This window comes from Myodes glareolus, chromosome 2, assembly GCF_982192425.1.
Source record: "Myodes glareolus chromosome 2, mMyoGla1.1, whole genome shotgun sequence".
Classification (NCBI taxonomy): domain Eukaryota; kingdom Metazoa; phylum Chordata; class Mammalia; order Rodentia; family Cricetidae; genus Myodes; species Myodes glareolus.
Window position 1 is genome coordinate 124796262 of NC_142027.1, and position 11346 is coordinate 124807607.

The 11346-nt window shown below is 43.8% G+C and overlaps 1 pseudogene; it reads right to left on the reverse strand.

Moving 5' to 3' along the window:
* Window positions 1–9951: 9951 nt before the first annotated feature.
* LOC146895399 (small ribosomal subunit protein uS5 pseudogene) lies at window positions 9952–10617 on the reverse strand (annotated as a pseudogene).
* Window positions 10618–11346: the final 729 nt, after the last annotated feature.

The window sequence follows — 11346 nt, forward strand, 5'->3', positions numbered from 1 at the left end:
ACACACACACACTAAATGTAACTTTAAAAAGAAAAAAAAGAAAAAGCAAAAATTATGTCCAGAATGTGTATCACATATTAAATGTTCAGGGACTAAGGAGTTGAGGACGAGGAAGTGGCTGCTATTGAGAATGCGGTTCCCTTTTGTCATGGAGTATTGCTTTTTGCTGGTGATAGGGATCAAATCCAGAGCACTACCCTGTGTTCTGTCACTGAGTTATGCCTCAGACACATTCTGGAGGATGGAAAGGTTTTTAAACTGGCTTGAATGGAAGTAGCCACGGGAAAAGAGTCTGCGTGAGTCGATGATTCCTTACTACCTGGAGTTGAGACTTGAGATATTTGTATTTTTTTTATTTAGTTTTGTTTTTTGAGATTGATTTTATTTTTTGTGTATGCCTCTATAGACATACTTGCACTGCATGTATGTCTAGTGTCTGAGGGGACCTAAAGAGGGTGTCAGATCTCCTGGAACCAGAGTTCAAAATGTCTGTGATCCACCATGTGGGAGCTGGGATTCAAACCTAGGTCCTCTGGAGGAGCTACCAGTGCTCCTAACCACTGAACAATCTCTCTAGTCTGTTATTTTTGAGATGTCATCTCATCATGTAACTCTAGCTGGCTTAGATCTCACTATGTAAACCAGACATGGTGGCACATGTCTTTAATCCCAGCACTTAGGAAGCAGAGGGAGGCGGATCTCTGTGAGTTCGAGACCAGACTGGTCTACAGAGCTAGTTCTAAAACAGCCAGAACAGTTATACAGGGAAACCCTGTCTTGAAAGAAAAAAAACTAAAAAACAAAAAGAACTCACTATGTAGACCAGGCTGGTCTTGAATTCACAGAGGTCAGACTGCCTGTGCTTGCCAAATGCTGGGATTAAAGGTATATGAAAAGACTCATATACTCATATACCTATAAAGGTATATGAAAGTCTCATGCATCCCAGGATGATGGCCTCCAACTTGCTATGTAGGTAAGGAGACTTTGAACTCTGGATTCGCGTGCCTCCACTCCCCCAGTGTTAGAATTACGGTGATTGGCTACTACCACTGGCTTTTGAAACTTCACACTTTCAGTAAAAGAGATTTGTTGTGTGATGGAATGTTGCTTCACTTCATTTCATTCTCCATATAAAAACGGTCTTCTTTCAACTGTGTGTTAATTGTATCAATTATAGTTTGAGAAAATGTGGTTTCCTAACTTATGATAAACTACTACTTTGTATTTCAGAGATAAAAAGAATTGCAAAGACACATGAGATAATTTATTGTAGCTCAATTACTTGTTTATTGTATAGCGGGAGTGTTCTCTGGGCAGCTGGGTATGTTTTTGTTTTTGTTTGTTTTGAGTGGGGGATGAAACAGGGTCTTTGGTAGCCTTGGCTGGAGATACACAGCTGAGGCTGTGTTGAACTCCTAGATCCTCATGCCTCCACCCCCCCGCTTCTGGGATCTCAGACATTTTTATTTATTTTTTCCTTAAATTAAATCTCTTTTAATTGATAAATAAAAATATAAATGCAATATATGGCTACCTGCAATGTATCAATATATGCATAAAGGAAAAAGTCATATCCTTTTCTATATGTACATGTTTGTTTACATTTTATTATTTGATGTACTTGTATGTGCTTGTATCTGGATGTATCAGAGTTCAGGGTTGGAACGTAGACAGGCAGGCAGACACAGCAGCAGGCACCTCAACCCCCTGAGACATCTTTCCAGCCCAATCTTTTCTAAATTATGCTTATCTATCTATCTATCTATCTATCTATCTATCTATCTATCTATCTATCTATCTATCTGTTGGGGGTAGGTGGGACACACTCAAGACACAGGACACTTGTGGAGGTCAGAGAACAACTTGTGGGAAGCACAGTCTTGTTCCTGTCATGTGCATCCTCGGGATGAAAGCTCAGATCTTCAGGCTCCATGCCAAGTGCTCTTACCACTTGAGCCATCTCACCAACACATAAAATGTTATCTGAAATAGAATCTTATGATGTGGCCCAAGCAGGCTCTAACTCATAGCAATTCTCCTGCCTCCGCCTCCTGAGTGATGAGATTACAAGTATGAACCACCACATCCATCTAGGAAACACAAGTTTAGATCCCCAGCACTACCTAAAACCAAGTGTGGAGATGTAGGCCTGTAATCCCAGCACAGGGGAGGGGGAAGGCAGGAGGAGCAGAAATTCAAGGTCCTCCTTGGCTACACAGTGAATTAATTGAAGGCCAGCCTAGCATACATGAGACAACTTCTCAAAAAAGAAAGAAAATCAGAAGCAAAAACAAACAAAAAAAATTGTTGTTTAACCCAAGTTTGCAAGTGGCAATGTTGTAAATGGATAACAAAAATGTACTCAATGGGAGTCAGCGTCATGGCTCAGGAGGAAAGGTGCTTGCTGCCAAGCCTGGTTACCTGAACTCAGTGTCTGGCATCCACATGTTGGAAGGTGAGACCCAACTCACATAAATTGTCCTCTGACCTCCACATGCATGCAGTGGAATGGGCACTCCCATTCTCTCTCTTACACACACACACACACACACACACACACACACACCAATAATAAAATAATGTAATAACTTAGAGTATCAGAGAGACTGGGTACGAGGGGTTCACATCGAGGGGCAGGACGACAAGAGAAGGTAACGGGAGGGAATCTGATCAAAGTATCTTATACATGTACACAATTACGCAAGAGCGAATAAAATGTTGATTTTATGAAAAAAAAGAAGAAGAAGAAGTTCTCCATCTGTGAAATGGAGGCCATGATTGCCAACTGGTACCTAAAGCCTTAAAGCTTTGCTGAGTAAGTGAAAACTACTAACAGGGAAACGGAAAAGAGGGGGAACTTTAGTGGTTTTCCAGAGTCAAAGGGAAGGTTTTACAAGCGCCCCGCCCCGCCCCGCCCCACCCTCCCGACTAGGCAAACCCAGCGCAGGACTTTCTTCTTTTCGTAGCTTGGGAAACTGAGTCAGTCCTGAACTCCCTTGCCCGAGACTGAGTGTACACTGATGAAAGTTAGAATCATGCCAACCCCCCCATGCCCGTGCAGGGTCTGTTCTTCTAGTAAAGAGACAGATCTTGCAAAACAAGTTCATCCCTGTTCAGGAATCTCCACTCACACAAGAGGGGTGTCTGGAGAGTGTGAGCACACCACAGTATTGGGAGGTAATTTGCCTCTGATGCAGGTGGCTAATTTACTTTCCCCGTGGATTTCCTAGCTCATTCCCCTCATATGCAGCACTCTCAGGTGCCAAGCCCTGAACAAAGGGGCACGGTTCTTCTTGTGGTGCCTAAAATGTCACAACGAATGTCGACGCGTCAGTACTGCTGTGTTGATTTCCTACGGCTGCTACAAGTCTGGTGGCTTGAATAACAGAAATAGATTCTCTCACAGCAATAGAGACCGAAAGTCTGACATCACTTATTGCCAGAACCATGGTTCAAGTGTGTTACGTTTGAACTCGTGGTTCCCAGCTGCAGGTGCTGTTTGGGAACCATCTGGACACAGTACCTAAGCCGGCCGACTTGGGCTGCAGGCGTGGGCCTGGAGAGCTACGGCTGGGTCCCAGTTCTGCTCCCTTCTCTGCTTTCTAGTTTGTAGTTTGTTAGGATGTGAGAAAGCCATGCCCCCAAGTTCCTGCTGCCAGGGATTGTGCCACCTTCTGTTATGGCTTCATCACCGGGAGGGACTGTTTCTGCTCTAATTGGAGACGGCGTGAGCCCTTTTCCTTAGATTATTTGGTGACAGCAATGTAAAACTATCACAGCGATGGGACAATCTTTTTTTTTTTTTTTTTTTTTTTTATCTGGGGACTCCAGGCATTCCTTGGCTTGTGGCTGACCCGCTCCAGCTTCTATCTCTGTCTGGACCTGACGTCGTGCCCACCCACACAATCCAGAATGACGCCATATTTTACCATCAATGTTGCTTCTTTGAAGTAAACTCATGTTAACAGGCTCTGGGTGAACGTGTATCTTTAGAATTCACCATGCTAGCCTCAAACTCATGGCAATCCACCCGCCTCAGTGTCCCATTTGCTCGGATATTTACCTCAAAAGCTGTAAAGTTCTGAGTTCATCCTGCATACACACACACAAACACACACACACACACACACACACACACACGACTGAAAGGAATCTTATCATGTCTATTCTAGATGTAAGATAAAATAGACTAATAGATTATTAAAAATAGGAAAGCTTGGAACTGGAGAGATGACTCAGAGGTTAAGAGCACTGGCTTCTCTTCCAGGTGCCCTGAGTTCAATTCCCAGCAACCGCAACCACATGGTGGCTCACAACCACTTAAATGAGATCTGGTGTCCTCTTCTGGTGTGCTAGCATACATGCAAACAGAACACTGTATACATAATAAATAAATAAATCTTTAAAAAAAATAGGGAATCTGTCAGGCAATGGTGGCTCAAACATTTAATCTCAGTACTTGGGGGACAGAGGCAGGTGATCTCTGAGTTCGAGGCCAGCCTGGTCTACAGAGTGATTTCCAGGACAACTAGGACTACAGAGACAAACAGAGAAACCCTGTCCTGGAAAACAAAACAAAACAAAACAAAAACAAAAAGCTGAAACAAAAAAGGTGGTGGGAGGGGCGAGTGACCAGAGATAAGATCTTTGGATACACGAACACAAGCACAAAAATACTTTTAAGGCTCTTTTGGGGGAGGGCTTTTTAGAAACAGAGTCTCACTATGGAGGTCGGCTCATCTAAACCTGGTTTATAGACCACTCTTTCCTTGAATTTATATCTATCCTCCTGCCTTTGCCTCCCAAGTACTGAGATTAAAGGCGTGGGCCAACAGGCCTGGTTTGGGGTTTTGTTTTGTTTTGAGACCTTTCGCTCCTAACCACCACCCAATTTGTTACTGCTGAAACACTTGCTATCCTGAGGACAAATCATCTTTTTACTTCACTGATCTTGCCTTTGGGGGGGGGGGAAGGCATGGACAAAACATCAATTAAAAAAAAGAGATTGGGGGGCCAGTGAGGTGTCTCACTGGATGAAGGACATGAACCATCAACCCTGCTGACGGGGTTAAGTTCTACCCTCAGGACTTACATGGCAGAAGGAGAAAACCAACCTCCTAACTGCACTTAGGAGGACACACACACACACACACACACACAGAGAGAGAGACAGAGAGACAGAGAGACAGAGAGACAGAGAGAGACAGAGACAGAGAGACAGAGACAGAGAATGAAAATATTTTTTAAAAGTGGCTGGGGGTGTATCTCTGTGAGAGAGTGTTTATCTGTCTAGCGTGGTGGGAGCCCTGAGTCCCATTTTCTTGCACTTCCCAAACGATAGGCTGAGGACTACACCACACCAGCAGTTGGTGACAGTCAAGATGAAGCTCTGGAATTGTTATTGGTTTGAAAGTCAGTCTTTTGAACAGCACACAACATGGCAGTTTCCCCCTGAATTGAATCATATTTTATGTCATCATTATCCCAAGTTGTTTCTAAGTATATGCCAGAGTAGCAGTCGATAGCTAAGGAAATGTTAAACTATAACATTTCCGACACTCACCAATGAACAGGGCTGATAGACCTCAATTGTCCTATTTAGCCGAAGCTGCCAGGGCTCACAACCTATCAAAGGAAAGCAAGTCAGCTCCCTCCACACGCCTGAGAAGTGCTGGGAGGATCAAGAAGATAATGAAAGGGACTAAGCCTCTTTCTAAAGATCATAGACAGCACATTATAGAGCCCTAATTATGTGTGCTGCCAAGTGATTCACAGAGAGCATGGGCTCAGACCCTGCCTTTCCCTGCTAACAGTTTACAGTCCAGGCAGACAGACAGGCTGACGCTCACACTCATTTACAGACAAGCCAGACACACACAGTGCAACACGACCATTAAATCAACGGATGTTTGAGTGAGGCAAACATTTGGGATGGGGACATCCAGACGACTGAAATAAAAACAGGTCAACATCCCACTTCTAGGCTAAAGTAAGCCGATGGGACAGAAATTTATTCACTATCGCATTCATTGGCAAGAATAAACACAAGACTCAAAATTGCTCTAAAATACCAACCTTTTATTTATCCTCATTCTGAACTCTTACATCTTCTAGGGTCCTTTGCTTTTGTGTATGTGTATGTGATGGGAGGGGGACTCATTGAATCCACAGTCCTCCTGCCTCAATCTCCTAAAGGCTGAGATTGTAGGAGTGGAGGCCATGTCTGGAGGGTCACAATTATTGAATCCAGCTGGGGCTGGAGAACTGGCTCAGCAGTTAAGGGCACTTGACCCTTCTCAGCAGCCAGATGGCTTACAACCACATGTAAGTCCAGTTCCAAAGGATGTGATATCCTCTTCCGACCTCCATGGGCACCAGGCACACACATGGTACATAGATAGATACTTGGGCAAAACATTCATAAATGTAAAATAAAAGTTATTTATTTATTTATTTTGCATGTTTTGAGACAAGGTTTCTGTATGCAGCCCTGGCTCTTCTGGAACTCACTATGTGGACCAGGCTGGCCTCAAACTCAGAGAGATCCACCTGCCTCTGCCTCCTAGGTGCTGGCATGTAAGGTATACACCACCACTGCTCAGCAAATAAATATATCTTAAAAAATAATAATTGTAGCAATCTCTGTTGCAGTCTCTAGTTACAGACCATGGTTTTGTGTGATATTTCTGAACACATATCTGAAATTGCCTTTGCTAAAACAAAACCGCTTTTTCTTCTGAACACCAGAGGCAAGATTCCTGAAAGAGCTCTTTTGACCTTGAGTCGAAGATGTTTTTGTTTCAACTGACTCAATTCTATTTAATACTTATCTCTTGTCATTTGAATTAGGATTCAGAATGGTCTTTTTTTAAATAGCTAATTATTTTGATCATTTGACATTTGAGAAAAACACTTTCTAAGGGCTGTGGGTACAACCCAATGGTATAGGACTTGCCTAGCAAAATGCAAAGATTTGGGTTCTCTATAAACAAATAAATGGAAGGAAAGAAAAGAGAGAGGGAGGGAGCACAATGCTCCAGTATGGAGATCCTGTGGTTTAAAGTTATCCTAGAAAGACAAGGTCCTTTCAAGCATCTAGCCTATCAGAATCAAGCTTGACCTGGGCTATAAGAGACAGTCTCATAAAACAAAAATTGGTCTTCAAAAATGTCTCAGTCAGTAAAAGTGTTTGCCGATTGACTATGGGGGCCTGGGTGGAATTATAAAAGGTAGATATGTAAGTGTGAGCCTATAGCCCCAGTGCTAGGGAAGTGGGGACAGGACAGGAGACCCCCCAGGACATGGTGGCCAGTCAGTCTACCTGAATCTGTGAGTTCCAACTTTAGAAATGGCTCAGTAGGTAAAAACGCTTGGATCACAAACGTGAGGACCTGAGTTAAAGTCCTCAGGACCCACATTAAAAAGTCAGTGTGGTCACAGGGGCGGCTATAATTCTGAAGCTAGAATGGATTGAGACAGAAGGACTTGCTGGCTTCCAGCCTCAGTCCAGGTTCAGAGAGAGGCCCTGCCTCAAGGAAATACAATGGAGAGTTATAGAGGGAAAGATACCTGACACCCTCTTAGGCCTCCGCGAGCACACAGTGCACACACCCATGTACACATACGGCCCCCCAAATACGCAACAATAATATTATGCAACAATAATAATATAGTGGAGAGCAACTGGAAGATATCAGGTATCAAATTCTGACCTCCACATGCATGCATAAATACACCCAAACAAGCATGTACACAAGTATACACATACACACAAACACGTACACAAGCATGTATCTACACACACAAAATTGATACAAATCTGAGTTAAATTTTATAACTTTTTACTTTTTATCTGTTGGTAGTGAAGATCAGTCTTAGGGTTAGGATACATTAGGTTTAAAACAGGGCAGAAGATGAACAGTGTGGCATATGCCAATAATCCCAAAATTTTGCAATCTGAAGTAAGAGGATTGTGAGTTCAAGGTCAGCCTGGACTACATATCGAGGTTGCCTCTAAAAATAAAGGAAATAAAAATAAGGCTGAGGGATATACTGAAGAAGAGACTGGGAGAAGTATTGATTAAGAGCTCTGACTGTACTTCCAGAGCTCCTGGGTTTGGTTCCCAGCTCTGACGTGAGTGGCTCACAGCGGCCTGTAGTTCCAGCTCTGGTGGATCTCACACCTTCATCTGGCCTCCAGGAGCCCTCACACACAGTCACAGACATACATGTAGGCAAAGCACCCATACACATAAAATAAAAATAAATAAATCTCTGAAAATGGAAGAATAGCTGGGGGCGGTGGTGTATGCTTTTAAACTCAGCACTCAGGAGGCAGAGGCAGGCTGATCTCTGTGAGTTCAAGGTCAGCCTGGTCTACTAGAGTCAGTTCCTGTATGGCTGTGGCTGTTACACAGAGACACCCTATCTCAAAAAGTCAATAAATAAATAAACAAACAGCGTGATCTCGGGATGGGGAATACCTTTCTTCTTTATTGGGGAAACCACTTAAACAACAACAACAAAAATCTGATCTGTTTGCTCTTGATTGGTCTAGCCTGGATCACGTGCTTGTCATTGAAACAATCATAGGGCTGGATACTTGGTATTCACTGCACACTGAGGGGTCTGAACATCGTAGGCTGGAGTGAATCCTTCCCTGAGAACTTAGTGGGTGTTAACCATAGTGTAGTTCTTGGAATTGTCTCTCGACACTTTGATTTTGGTGAATGAGCTAAAACATCTCAGAGCTGGAGCAGAAACTCCAGTTCCTAAAGAAGCCCACGTTTTCCAGTTGCTGTGGAAGTTGAATTTGAATTGGCCTCAAATAAAAGCCTGGCTGAGTCATGTGCAGTTCCTAGAATAGAAAAAGGGGCATCAAAAACCGTGGGTATGAAACTGGGCATAGTGGTGCACGCCTTTAATCCCAGCACTCGGGAGGCAAAGGCAGGGGCTCTCTGTGGGTTTCAGGCCAGTCTGGTCTAAGAAATGAGATCCAGGACAGTCAAGGTTCCATAAGGAGACCCTGTCTTGAAAAGCTGAAGAGGCGGGGTGTGGGGAGGGGAGATAATTTAGTTTCCTGCTTTTCCCCCCTTTCTGTAAGAATGTTTTTAGTTTCTTATAACTGAGGGGGGTAAACAGCCAGGTCTGTGTGTAAACACTGGCGATCCACTATTCTTGCCCAGTTTATAAGGCAGTGTTCACCAAATCTTTTTTCTTTCTTTTTTTTTAAGATTTATTTATTTATAATGTATACAATGTTCTGTCTGCATGTATGACTGCAGGCCAGAAGAGGACACTAGATCTCATTACCAGTGGTTGTGAGCCACCAAGTGGTTTCTGGGAATTGAACTCAGGACCTCTGGAAGAGCAGCCAGTGCTCTTAACCTCTGAGCCACCTCTCCAGTCCCCCACCAAATTGTTTTTCATGACCAAGAATAAAAATACAGGGATAGTTCATCTGAAAGAAACAGTTTTTAAAAAGATTTATTCAGGACAGGCGGTGGTGGTGCATGCCTTTAATCCCAGCACTTAGGAGGCATAGGCAGCCCAGCCTACAAGTTCCAGAACAAGCTCCAAAGCTATCGAGAAACCCTGTCTCAAGAAAAACAAAACAAAACAAACAAAACAAAAGTTTTATTATGTATAGTGTTCTACCTGCATGTATGCTTGCAGGCTAGGAGAGGGCACCAGATCTCACTACAGATGGTTGTGAGCCACCAGGTGGTTGGTGGAAATTGAACTCAGGACCTCTGGTAGAGCAGTCAGTGCTTTTAATCTCTGAGCCATCTCTTCAGCCCTGAAATATTTTTTTTAACAGACTTAATTCATTTTATTTTTCTTGTATAAAAACCCTTATGTGTCTGGGCAGTGGTGGCGCACACCTTTAATCCCAGCACTTGGGAGGCAGAGGCAGGCCAATCTCTGAGAGCTCGAGGCCAGCCCGGTCTACAGAGCGAGTTCCAGGACAGTCAGAGTTGTTGTATCTTGTGAAAATCTGTAGGTTTTCACAAGATGGTCAGTGAATTCCTGATAAGGAGACTTGGTGAACACAGTCTCTTTCTAGAGGTCCGGGAGTCAGGAAGCTGTAGGTGTTGGAGATGGCGTCAAAGGTGGCCTTGGTAAAGTTGTCCAGGACGGCAGTGCAGCCCCTGGCTGATGTGTAACAGTCACCAATACAGGCCATTAGGAAAAGCTTCGTGGGCACAGGCGCAGAGGTGGTGCCAGTGTCTCTGGGACAGGAATGGGGTGCATTAGCACAGAGCCACAGTAGCCTGTCACTCTGCATGGAACAGTGTTCCCCCAGTAACCTCTCCACACAGGGACAATGGAAAGCTTGGCCTAGATGGTGGCCGCTTGGATGGCAGTGGCTACTTCCTTGGAGCACTTAACACAGAAACCAACATGACCATTGTAGTCCCCAATAACGACAAAGGCCTTGTACCGAATCTGATTCTGCACTGGCATGAGCTTTAGAATCTCATCCTTTAGGGATGCACCCAGGAAAAATCAATAATCCCAGATTTCTCAGTGGGGAATGAGAACAGGTAGATCTCCTCCAGGCATTGATCTTCATGTCCTTAACCAGGTACCCAGCTTGGTGACAGCGATCCAGTCCTTGACCCGGCACCTCCACAAACCCCACAGCCTTGACCATTGCCACAGTTATAACCTCAGTCCCTAAGTTTGCTGCTGAATCCTCCACAGAAGTCTCCACGAGATCCTAATCCTGGACTTCCGGGGCCTCCCGCTGCACCAGGTGTTTTTCCAGAGAAGAAGCTGAAGTATTTTTGATGACATTGTTTATGTGTGTGTTCATCAACATAGGGAGTATGAACGGTATGCATAAGTACACGTAAACATACATATACACATATATATTATATGTACACACACGTACATACACATATTTATATCTATGTATACATATTAAATGCCATTCTTCCTTGGGACTGGAGATATAGCTCAGGAGTAGAGTGCCTACCTAATCTAGATGAAGTCCTAGGATCAATTCCTGGTAATGACAAGAAATAATTCTTTTATTCATGAATTCTCCTCCACACAAATTGGATATAATACCTCTCAAAGACTTTAAAGAGCCAGATAGTTAAACAGTTTCTCTGGCAATTTAATTGATTTGTGGTAGGAGACCACTAAGAGACTGAAATTAGGGGCTGGAAAGATGTCTCAGCAGCTGAGAGCACTGACTGCTCTTCTAGAGAACCCAGGATCAGTTCTGAGCACCCACACAGCAGTTCAAAACTGTCTGTACCTCATTCCAGGGGATCTGATGCCCTTTTCTGGTCTCCTTGGACACTAGCTATGCAGGTGGTGCACATAAAT